At 39.8% G+C, this 10,004-nt stretch overlaps 1 long non-coding RNA gene across 1 annotated transcript; it reads right to left on the bottom strand.

Annotated features, from left to right (window-relative positions):
- Positions 1-208: 208 nt before the first annotated feature.
- On the bottom strand, positions 209-9,466 carry LOC132850651 (uncharacterized). The gene is made up of 4 exons (XR_009648989.1): positions 9,165-9,466; positions 8,903-8,984; positions 2,315-2,376; positions 209-280 (listed from the first exon to the last, which is right to left on the bottom strand). It is a non-coding gene; the product is annotated as an uncharacterized LOC132850651 (long non-coding RNA).
- Positions 9,467-10,004: the final 538 nt, after the last annotated feature.

Below are 10,004 nucleotides of genomic sequence, written 5' to 3' on the forward strand. Positions count from 1 at the left end.
AAGTCTTATGGGCAACTAAATGTCTTTAGCCCTTCTAATACAGAGAGAGTGCTATTTTGTGAATGACATGTCAAAGTCAGCGTACCACACAAGCTGAATGGAATGTGCCAACAGGAAGCACAGAATGTCATCAGAGACCCAGTAGCCAGATGTAGCTGCTGATTGCAACACAGGATCTACACTGACTACTGAGCAGCTCATGAGCAAACCAGTATCACAGAAACAGCCTTCGTTGTAAAATGGAGTCATCTTCAGTCTTCGATCTTGGCATTCTCATGCACTGAAAGGGGAGAGAGAGAGAAACAGAGGGAGAGAGAGAGAGGGAGAGAGAGAGAGAGAGAGAGAGAGAGAAGGGTTCATGGTTAGAAATTGTGAACAGAGCCATTCTGTCTTTATGAAACCATGCACAGAGGGACAACAGTAGGTGGAGGATAATTTCATGATGAGCATTTTTAAGCACACTGTTAAGGCTTACAAATAGCACTCATTCATCCCCATTAGCCTGCAGTCAGAAAGGTATGCAAACAGAAGCTGTGATTCTGCTGCGCATGAAGCACTTCAGTTAACCAAGTTGCAGTTCATTCAGTTTCTACAATGTTTTGGCTCATATATGAGTGAATGGATGTAAATGGAAGCTATGATTCCAAACACTGAACCCAGTGTTTGACCTCTTTAACTCCCTGGACCCCAGAATGACTATAGATTTGTCCCTTGCTCATCTAACTACATAACGTTACTAGAACCTGCATTGGGGATGTCTTCGGGTTTTCTTGTGTGTGCATTACAAATGTGAAATATTATACATAATATACATAATAATTCAAGACAAGCCCCTGAACCCAAGTCACAAAAACAGTGAATGACAATCCACATCCTCAGTAAAGGCTCCAGCTCAGCATACCTGAGACCTTGTGATCGTATTTGATTCGTGTACCAGCTGATGGTCATTTGACTCTAATTTTTCTCTGTTATGGAAACTGTTCCCACCCTTGTGCCCCCCTTGTGTCTAAATTCCAAGACAATGTCCCTGCTAACTGTCAGTGCCTGCCTGATGAGGCTTTGGGATGGAGGCTGGGTGATTCTGAGCATGGCACTACAGACATGTCCAGTGACATTATCCTGCACAGTAAAGACACAGTCAGAAGAAGATACAATATGAAGTTGCTAGAGTATAGCTATAAGCCTGTGTGTTCAGTAATGAGGTTCCCACTCTCGGGTAAGAGTGGCTTGTCTTTGTGAGCACAGAAAATGGTAAATTCAGACTTGTCACTCTGGAAATGCTGATGTAAAAATTGCAATATGTTGGCTGAGTGGAATATGTGTTGTGGTCGATGTTTGACTTGTGCTGACAAAGCTTAGTGGCATTTTACGACACTGTCCACCACATGTCACAATACAGATTACTAAACAGAACAATGAGTGAATGATAATCATAAAGTTATGGGTTTGTATTGGCCTATTAATGTATTAAGGTCTGACTATAAATGCGTATTGCTGTCTGATTTACTCAATTGCCATGAATCTGACAAGTTATGCTTTGCCTCCTTTTCAAGATGTGCCAGAAATAAATAACAGTTTTGATCCCATAGCTCTTTGCTGACTGATAAATGTGGAAGTTCACTTCATGGCAAGATTTATTAATGACAAATTTATTTTATTTATAATTTAACAAATTATAAATTAAAAATTTATTCAGGACAATTTAGCTGAATGTGCTGCAATATATCTTAAACAGCAGCAAATGTTGGCATTACTGGGTTCTCTGCCAAGCGTATGTCTGTGTGTGGTAGGGGGAGAGGGGGGAGCGGGGGGGTGGGCCTGTAATATAGCCTGACATTCCCTAGGGTGGTATTTGCTTCCGGCTGCTACTCTGTTGTATGCCCCAGGGGTGAGACACAGTCTCAGTAATGATCTGTAACCATCAGGAGAATTTCTGAACATTCCATTCATAACCTTCCAGGTCTAGTAATCAGCGCAGAGGGGGAGGTCAAACAACAGGGAGAAAGAAAGAGCTGAGGGGTTTAGCATTTCTACCCTATACTTTAAGTGATCATTGAATGAAACTTAGCAAACCAATAGTGTTCTTCTCTTATAATTACAGGTTTGATTTTCCTGTTATTTTACAACATTCACTTTTATTTCCGCAACACTAAACCATAATTGAAACTATAACAACTATAACAACCTTTGCACTCTGAGCTAGATTCACACATGTAATTGCTAGCAATGTGCAACAACAGAATTGAAAAAATATATAATATTATTATTATAAAAAATATATAATATAATATTATATTTGTTTCACTGGTCTTACCTGAGAGCTAGAAGATAGCATAATCACATATCAAATGAAACTGGAATGTGAGCCCTCTGAACCTGTAAAACAGAAGAACATAAATGTATAAAGTATTTTTTCATGCCAATTTCTGAAAACAATATCATTGCTACAATTTTATTTATTTTATTTATTTTAATGAATACCATATTATTTTTATAATAATAAATATTGATATAATTTCTATCCTTTATAATCAGCATTGAGAAACAATAAGAAAATGACCATCTGTGAAATTGTACAGCTAGCCAGCCCTCATGTTGAGTAGATGATGCTCAAGCTAATCCAACAACCTTCCTGAGTGAGGCTCTGTCTGTGCCAGAAAACATGCTCCATTTTACCTCCAAATAATTAAGGTTTCTCCTTTATTCACTTACAAAGAGTGTTAAAGAGGTGAGTTTATATTCGAAAGAGTTTCTAATCTTGCAGGCTGCAGAGCTTTTCCTCCTAACATCTCATCTCTAATACAGGATCCACTGGAGAGAATCAAATAGTTATGCTAGACTGCTGCAAGAAGAAGCCCTTGGTAAAAACCTGATAGTGTTTAATTTTAACAAGGTTAAAGCCAGCAAGAGAAGTAGATGCATACTATTTTATAAATACAAAAACACAAAAAATATTCTGCAATATTTTAGAAAATTTTCATTTGCGTTTTTACTACTAAAACCAAAAGCTGAACATAAAGATCAACTTATACACTACTATTAATAATATTGACTGTACTGGCTACTTTGCTGGCAGTGGATCTGTTGCTCATGGAGCCAATATTTGGCAGATCCACAGCTTGCTTTTCGGGTGCTGCTCCACACTATTTTTACTATCATGGCTCTAGGGCTAAAAAAGAGAGGGGATGGTTAAGAGTGGGGACTGGTGGAGGTGGGAGTTAGGGGGGGTAGTAGCCTTGCTGGCAGGGCTATTCCTGGAGCCCCAGCATGTTTCAGTTGATGTGGGTTTCCTCTAAGATGCCTGAGAGATGACTGGGCCTGACCACATCCACATTCTGTGAGGAGCAACAGCCAAGCCCCTGACCAGGGCTCATTCAACGTGGTCTGCCACCAAACAGGAACTGAATCGTTGCCCTCACCCACCAGAAGAGGTGGGGCAGCAAGGGGAGGGGGAAGGAGTAAGTGTGAGTGTAGGGGTTTGTGTGAACATGTTCCTGTTTGGGTGTAAAGCAGGGGTTACATGATGCAACTTTTATGCAACTTTTGTTATTTGCAATACAATTGCATTTAAATTACAGTTCTATCTTATGCAACTCACATTAGGCAATTTCCAATCAGTGAGCTCAATAAATCCAGGAGATGTCATCAGGTAGACAAGTAAATAAACACATTCATGGAAAAAGGTGGTATCTAATAATATCTGCTTAACATTACATTGCACATCTAATTTGCTTGACATAACATTGCACAGCTAATTTGCTTGACATAACGGCAAATAGCATCACACAGCAAAAGAATCACATTAATGTTTTATATATTTATATAGATTTGTGCCATAAACAAAATCTGTAAGAAAAGGTCATACTCTGCCAATGTTCCATTTCAAACGACAACTGAACGACAACTTTAACTAATATAAGCAGTACTGAGTATGGGGTTTGACAGGTTGTAGGTTGTGTTTGTGCATTTATTTATGCAGTTTGCTGTATAAATAAATGCACAAACACAACCTACAAACTGTCAAACTTCATACTCAGTACTGATCATATTAGTTAAAGAGAGGTGACTGCTGTCTAAAGCTATATTTCCTTCAGCCACTTATCAGTTGCACTCTCGATGCAATCACAACCAACCCAGACCCATTTTTACTTATGACACCATAACAGAAACCACTACACCCCTATATCTCTTTCAACCAGTGCTCACACCCTGATTAAAATTGACTTTTTTCTGAAGACCCTTTGTCTTCTGCCAGTTTCCTGTCGTCATTTTGAAAGCAGCCTGCAAATTTCAGTTACTGCTGTGACTTCCTCTGAAGATACACTCTTGTTGCCTTGATGATGGCTATAATCCCAGAGCTGTCTCATGAAAGCTGGTTGAGAATTGGGGAACTTCATGGGTCAAAACACAGATGTATTACCTTCATAATAAGGTAGACCCCTCGCATACCAGAGCCTGATGGGTTGTTTTTTTAAGTCTAATTTAATTTATGGTAGAGCCTTCAGCTACAAATTGCCTGAGGTCTGGACCTCATGAGATACCTGGAAAATATTAATGTTACTCTATTTTTACTCATTTGCCCCATTTAAGCGTGGAGATGCTAGTGACTCCCATTTATCATATAATTACATTAACTAATTGCTCAAACATTTAGAAAGTGAAAGTAATTGGTCCGGGGCAATTTCAAAAATGTCGCTAACTTCCAAGAGGCTAGACAAGTTACAAAGCCTAGTTTAGAGATCATCGAATACAAGAAATCCTTGCCACTGAAGACAGCACGCTGACAGGAGCAGTGTGAATTTAATTTGCTTTATGGCTCTTTAATGCAGGGAAAAACATCTGTGTGTAAGCCAAGTTCAAGTTTAAAAAAAAGGATTCATTGCTATGTGAACCAACTGACATGTGACCCATAGAGGTGTACACAAATGTGTACTGTAAACACATCCTCTGCCATTTAGGTTGAGATATTTGCGACCACGGTCAACTTCATTGCCACTATACTGTTAAAGCAATGCTTCTTTTAAGTATTCTGGAATTACATATACACACATGGACTGAGGAGCAATAGATTTATGTTCTTAAGTGTGAATAACTCTCTGAGTCTCCTTAGGACCGGCCGTGCTCTTGAACCATGCTCAAGTGTATAGCATTACATCTAAATGAAGGCCGATAAATTCCGTTCCATTAGAGCAGCACAACGCTCCTTAAAATAGCCATAATACTTGCTCTGTTTAGGAGCACACTGACCCTGCTGCTGATGTCTGACCATTTCCACCTTCATGTGCACATCATGAAGGCAGTGAAGAGTTTGGGAAAGAGTTTAACCTGCCAGTGTTCCAACAGGACCATCAATAACACACAGCGGAGGATTTAACAAAACATGCATTCTGTATGAACAACCATCCCTTGAGATGTAAATCTTCATAGAGAATACTGCTTTTCAGCCCTGTCAGCTTTTACATTCTGGCTATTGAGCAAACAGGATTCATGGTGCTTCTTGATACTTTTTAAGGAAAGTCGTTTTCCAAAAGCCATTTCAGGACTAGTGAGCAATACATTTTTAATAAAATTAGTAGATTAGTATTTCTCTGCAATTCTTCTGATATGGTTGAGGACCTCAAATCTGTAAATCACGGATAGTATATTTTTCAAGTTATGATTTGCTAAACCTATATTTGCAGGTCCTATTTATTTTGGGGTCTTTTTTGTTTAAATAAAGTACATTATCAGTGAAATTCCTGTCTGAAATGATCCAGTCATTGTCCCTGTTGCTTAAGAAGTATTCATTGGGTGAGCATGCTGATGAATGTTGATTTGCTTGTTCTGAGCAGCTGAAATGTATTTGTATGACTTTGAATGAGCTGGCAGTCATATACGTTCATTCCACCACGTGTCTGATATTTTCTTTTCCGCAATTCCATCACCAAGGTAAGTGTTCGGTTTCTTTTTCAAAAATATCTGAATAGGAGTTTTATGTATCAAGTAGCAAACTGTACTGTCAATTCTTGATGTTGGTGTAGGTATCTCTGTCTCATGCTGGATGTTGCCATTTTGAGCTGTTCAACATTTTTTATTTAGGATTAAAATGAATTAGGTACTAACAGTATGCAGTTACTAAGCTCACCAGTGTCTTGTTACTCACTCACATTAAAACAATTGATTTTTAGTACATATGTACAGGCTATGTATAAAAAGATTTGGGATGTTTGTAGGGTTTGATAAAAAATATATAGAATATCTTGAGATGGTGTATACATCTCCCAATGATTCTCCTGTTTCATGATGTGTTTCCACTTGTGGAGTTCAGTACACTGTCTGTGTGTTGCCCAGAAGGGGAAACACTGCCTAAATATGGGCATGGTGTCACACACAAAAAAGGGTGTGTGCAAGTGCATGCCCTGCCATTACCTGAGCATGTACGTCAGGCACACACCCTCATATTCACACAACCACATCTGCTATCATATCTCAACTGTCATTACCAACTGCAGTGAAGTAAGAAGACAGAGTGGGTAAGGAATGCAAGTCTCTTACAGGATGCTGTTCTTTACTCCACAATTCAAGCTTGAGACTTCTGTTGTTGTGTAAACAGCCTAGTGTAAGCCCAGCAAAAAGAGCATAATCTGATCCTGGATCTCTTCTGGAATCACTCAAGTTATACAAGCTTGCCCCGTGGGACCTGTACAGTAGTCATGGCATAATAACCTACTTAGTGACATCACTGTGACGGTACACTCCCCTTGGTATGCATATGTGTTACCTTACACTCTCTACCTGGGTGTTACGTGCCAGTGTATGCCCAGCACCTTTTCACCAGCCACTCCTGCCTTAGTGGGAGTAGGTGTAACGTTTGACAGAGCAAGTGAAAAATGAGTACTCTATTCTCTCCCTTACAAAAAAAAACCCTTGATGATTCATTAGTAGCGACGAAACTACTTCTCCTGCAAGAGTGCCCTAAAAAATAGTGACACGCCCAATAAGTACTATTTGACATAAACTGACGTCGGTGGAATTTGACTGTGCAGCAGATTAATCAAAGATCTTGTTAATAATTGAATAAGAATATTATCTAAATAATCATCGTAATACCATTTTGCTATGAAGTTGTAGTTAGAGACAACAGAAGCCCTTCTCTGAGTCTGTTCTAATACTTAAAGTGACAGAAATGTACCATTTTGTGACTTCCACACATAAGCTGGCATTTTTTACCATATAGCAATCCATCCTGAGCAGGCCTTGTATATGGTGAGAGTGTGAACAGATCTTGGCACAGATACAGGGAGGGGTTTGGGAGTGGTTAGTGTTATATGGTACTAAAGCACAAAGGGTGTGTGACGGTATGAGAGGCTGATGGCGGGAGGGGGCCAGGGAGCTGCACCTTCCCGTGAGAGCGTGCTGCACGCACAGAGGTCAATGTGTGACCGCTGCATTCCTTTCTAGATGGACAAAGCATCAGTCCAACAGAAACCCGCACACACCCTCCCCACACCCTTACTCTCAGTCTTCCACTTCCGCTCAGAGCCTCCAATGGTGGCCGCTAGCCTTGAGGTCTAATTTTAGGGCGGCTATTGTGTGAGCTTGTTTCCGGGAGGAAAATAATTAGGTTAGTGTGTAAGGCAGCAGTTTAGTGGCCTTTGCACCTTTACAGGCCGGTCTGAGTATGTATTCAGTTACTACAGGTTGGTGGCAAAGGTACACTGTAGTTAACAGTGTATCTACTAGAAGAATTTAATACAACGATTGTCATAAAGTGATGAACAATGAAATATGTAGCTTAATATCTTTTTCTAAAAAAAAATTACAATTTCTCAAAAACTACAATGCGTGGCATAATTCTTTAAATAACGCTTCTTTATAATTTAAATGTCTTGAATTAAAAATATATTAGTATTTCTATTCCAAGTTATTACATTTCCTTAATTTAAAACTAATAGCTGCACTGTATTTTAACCAAATAAGAGGTTCTGATGTCCATGGACTCTGTGCTTTGGAGGCAATTTAACAATTTCCTGAGACAAAAGATTGTTGGCACTTAATGCTTACTTTATAAAGGTCAACTTCATGAGCTTACTCTGGATTCTGATGAACAACATCTGGGCAAGAGGCCAAATCAAGCACACCTGCCTACGTTCATGTTGTGTGACTACACACAAGCACACACACTAATAGCTTTTGTCCAATAGCTTTTGGTTCAGCGTCATCCTAACAGCTGGCCGGTAAGAGGCAGAAGGTACTGTAAGAATAAAGACCGGTAACTCCACCCACTGGCTGACCACTCATGGGCTAACCAGGGAGCTTGTCACCTGATTAGCTAATAGCAACTGACCAATCAGCACTGGACTTTCCCCAGCCCATTCATTCATAAGAAACAGCCTTGTGCTCTATAGGACAGTGTGTACATAGTTCCTCATTCAGAATTCGCTAGAAGCAGCCGCAACTTACTCAGAAGGGGGGCATTCAGAGGGAGAGAATCTCATGATTGCCACCAAGGGGAATTCCCCTCTAATATTTTTAAATAGATTAGCCTGTTCAGGGACCAGCTCAAATTATTCCATACAAAAGCAAAACCACAAAAAAATCCAGACTTGTTTCCTATATGGCAGCTCAAGAATCAGTTTCAGTTACTAAAAAATCTATCGCCAATGAGGTTCCTCAAGTGACACGTTGATAAAGCAAGATAATATTTTTCAGTTCTAGCCACACAAAGCACATATAGTCACATAAAGTAACATACCCAAAAACACAGGAGCATTAATATAAAGCATAATTCCTCTAATGATTGGGTTGTAATTCTGACATTTCTTAGACTAGTTATTACAAATCTGCAAACAATTTCTCAATTTTAACATGCACCATATGATATCCATTAGTAGCCAGAGCTTTCCCCCCCTTGTTCACTTACTCAGTCTGGGTGAAAGGAGTATTTCCTGATGGCTGAATGTTGCTTGCATGTGCTGAGTCTCAGTCTTCTCCCTGTCCAACCTCTTCAGAAGCCACAATCATAGAGATACAGAAAGAAACAGAGAGAGAGAGAGAGAGTGAGTGAGAGAGAGAGAGAGAGAGAGAGAGAGAGAGGGGAAAAGAGATCAGATTCACAGCATGTCAGTGCGACAGAATTACTGCTGGAAAATAAAACAGAGCTTCAGTCAACTCAAATGTATTACCAGTGTTCTCCATATGATTCCCAGTTTGAAACTCTCTTTTTCTCTCTTCCTTTCCGTCTCTCTTTTTTCTCTTTTGCTCTGTCCTTTTTTCTCTTTCCAGTCACATTCTCCGGCGGCTAATCAGTAACAGTCTTAAAGTGACAGCAACACTGGTGATAGAATCTGTAGATGTTAAACCAGAAGTGTTTTCTTGGTTCAGCGGAGACCCTTCCACCACTCGAGCCTGAACTGACTATCACTGTTATCACTGTCATCGGATTTAAAATCCTCTCCCTCCCTCGCTCTCGCACTCTTAGGTACTCCCTCCCTTCCTCTAGACCGTCCCCTCCTTCTCTCTCTCTCTCTCTCTCTCTCTCTCTCTCTCTCTCCCTCTCCCTCTCTCAACCTCTTTCTCTCGCAAGCAGTTATACACTGCAGACTGACTCCCAGAGGTCCTATAGCTGGCTTTGAGGGGCTGAGCATTTCTCTGGCAACCTATCACTGTTCAGCACAGTGTCCTGTTTCAGCACTCTGAATTGAGAGGTTAGATAGAGGACACCCATTCAGAAAAAAATTAGTATAGTGGGAGGAGGGGAGAAAGAAATAACCTCTTGCAGTGTGTTAGTCCTCCACAGACATCACAGTCTTTCCACAAAACTTAACATCTGTTATGTTATCCATGGAAAAATGGAAACAAGCAGATTTGTCATATCCAGTGAGTGATACCAAAGTGAACCTATTTGCACATTTTTTTACAGCAGGTTATAGAAACCAAAATTAAGTAAACCATTGGGTAATATATTATCAATAACAAATTATGAATTATGATTCATTAAATCTACATAGAAAGAGTGGAAATTT

Source organism: Tachysurus vachellii, chromosome 8 (assembly GCF_030014155.1).
Source record: "Tachysurus vachellii isolate PV-2020 chromosome 8, HZAU_Pvac_v1, whole genome shotgun sequence".
NCBI lineage: Eukaryota > Metazoa > Chordata > Actinopteri > Siluriformes > Bagridae > Tachysurus > Tachysurus vachellii.